We start from the raw sequence: 3,115 nt of genomic DNA, 5'->3' as shown, positions 1-3,115 counted from the left end.
GCACTAACTGCTTCTATAAAGGAAATGACATCTAAGAGGGGTGTCATTCTATCAAAGAGAATTTCATATCCATATACTCCACTAGAGATCAAGGTGGCTAAGCGGAGAAGGAAAGATACTTCCAAGGCATCATCAGGCATTGAAAAAAGTAAAATTGCAATGCCTCTGTCTTTGTCTTGCACCGATGCTCAGTGTGCAAGGGCCACAAGAGTGCAACATGATCCAAAGAAGGTGAGTGTAGATCACCTGTTCGAACAAACAAATAGGCACATATTTGTTTTAACAAATGATGCATCTGCTAAAAATTATCAAACAGATATATACATCTGTTGTAATTGTTGTCTAACCTGTTGCATCAGATGCGTTATTTGTTGGAATAAATGAGTCTTATGTTGCAACAGATGGATCATCTGTTCGAAATTATCGTACTTCTCTGATTTACCTATTCAAATTTATCCTAACAGATGATTCATCAATTGCAATATAAGGCTCTTCTGTTGCAATAGATGGACAATCTGTTGTATATCTGTAATTAGCATTGATAATTCTGGCTTTCCACGTGGATGTCATAGTAGAAAACACTACTGAAGATCATAATATCACAATTGATAATCCATTAACTTCTTCCAAAGAAGAAGAAAAAGTGGAGTCTGTCAGTTTGGGAGAATGGAAGAATTACTCGTTTGAAGGGTTAAACATCTTAGACGAGGCTTCAAAAAAACTAACACAGTTGATAAATGACTATTCAGAATGGATTGTCGATGGGCTGTTAAAGCATCATGCCGGCAGGTACATAAATTAATTTTTAAAGATATTGGTTTATACTATTCTTGTTGTAAGAACGTGACATTAACACATATAAATCATCATGTAGAAAACAAAATGACGAATGCTACAAAGTGAATGAATCAAGTCTTAGTTTTCATATGTTTGACTTTGTTGTTGCATACGCCAAAACGAAGAATTGGTTCTATTTGATATCATAGCCCCAAACTTGCTAGAATGATGAGGTTTAAATGCCATACATATTACTATTAATTAATCCTTTATTTAATTGCATCTTTATCACGTAATCCAAAATGTTTGATAATATGTGCAGCACATCGATGTCATTTTTTACTACCTCCGAAAGAAGGCCAAGTTGCAAACACAAGAACAATACAGATACACGACAGACAATTGTTTGTACAAAGTTTACATCAATAATGCCTACGATAGGTATTGTCAACAACAGTCGAAAGTTTTCTAGAATGAGGAATGCTTAATCAACATCATCAAAGGTTTTAGCATTTTGGCTGGCTTACCTTGGTATTTGATCGATGAAGTGTACATCCCAATCAATTGTGGTGATGAATTTCATTGGGTGTTAGCTATCGTCATTCTAAAAGAGAGGTGCATCCGAGTTTATGACTCGATGTCGCAAAGGAGATGTTGTGGGCCTTCGTCTGAGATACAAAAGCTGGCCAAAATATTGCCTACGTACCTTGATATGAATGGCTTTTTGGACCAAAAGGTTCGTACTGATTGGTCGATGATTGAAGCGTACCGGGTTAAAGGTAATCCATTTGATGCACAATATGTTGAAGGAATTGCTCAACAAACCATTTGTAGCTTGTAAGTATAAGTGTCATGATTTAGTTTCATTGCATAAATTTCACAACGTTTGCATGAACTACAAGATATGCATTATCTATTTTTTTTAAATGCAGAAATTGAGGTCCTTTTGTTGCCGCTTACACCGAGTATTTGAGAGATGGATTACAAGTACCAAATGATGGACTTGATGCCGGATACTCTGCAAAAGATATGTGGCTCTTTTATGGAAATACGGAGAAGTGAAAGATCAGAAGTCGTACTCAAGCGAAATTAAAGATCCACGATGACCAAACTCGAATTTCATAACACCGGATGAAGAAAAACTTGTCCATATTGATTAGATCTTTATAGCTTGAGTCCGTCAATGTAATAACCTATCTCCTTGGTTTAACTTATTGATTTATATATAGAGTAGATCATTTGTACCCATAATAATTTTTTTTACATTTCATTTATTTGTTGAGTTATTTCATGTAATTTCTGAAGGCTTCGACTTATTTTATGTTGTCTATGAATATAATTTAATCCTTAGTTTTGAACATGTTAATTGAAATGGAATACTAAATTCAAATATCGCAACAGATAATACATCTGCTGCAATAGACGACATATCTTATCAAATAGATTTAGACATATGTTGCAACATGAGATACAACACGTAGATCATCTGTTGAAAATTATATAATAGGTCTTCCTACTTTCTTGTTTTTTCCAACAGATTACTTACCAGTTGCAACAGATAGATTATATGTTGCAATAGATTGGATATCTGTTGCAACAATTGGATATCTGTTGCGACAGATAGATTGGGAAACATCTATTAATGCAACAGATGACCAACTTATTCCAACAGATAATCAATCTATCACAACAGGTATTATATTTGTTACAACATATATAAAATCTGTTGCATCATAAAAATTTAACTTGGCCAGACCTAAAAATTATTTCCACTACATGTAAAGTGAAGTGGCTTGAAATGAAAAATTATTATTGTGTTCGTTTCTGTCTTTGTACATATTCTTTTTTATACATGGGCTCCAACCATTTAGTTAGTACCCCATAATCCCAAACTCGTTGCATCTTTCCCACAACGGAGTCGCATATATCAGTCATTTCTGTTTCGGTCAGCAAACACTCGATGTATGCAAGCGAGTACGGCCCGCACGTTGCACCGGTTTTATTTTTTGGGAGCTTGATGTCCTTATTTCGACCTTCGAAATTCCATGATTCCTTCGTCAAGACTTCAGATGGCAAATGATCCATCAACTTACTCTGCGTCAACAATTTGGGCAATAACTTCAAGAGTGGCTGCATGTGGGCTAAAAACGTGTCCTCGCTGAAGACAGGTAAGTTGCAGTCATAAACCTTAATATTTTCCTCGTAGAGTAGTATCTCAACAGCGAGAAAATATTTGACTTTCATGTTCATGACTGCAAGGATTCTCTTTGCCTTGGTCCAACTCTTGTCGTGTAGATATGGTCTCTTTCCTCTAACATATTTAATCGTTTCTTCATCC

This window comes from Capsicum annuum, chromosome 3 (genome assembly GCF_002878395.1).
Source record: "Capsicum annuum cultivar UCD-10X-F1 chromosome 3, UCD10Xv1.1, whole genome shotgun sequence".
NCBI lineage: Eukaryota > Viridiplantae > Streptophyta > Magnoliopsida > Solanales > Solanaceae > Capsicum > Capsicum annuum.
The sequence above is the reverse complement of the archived record's forward strand: the minus strand, read 5'-3'. Positions refer to the sequence as shown.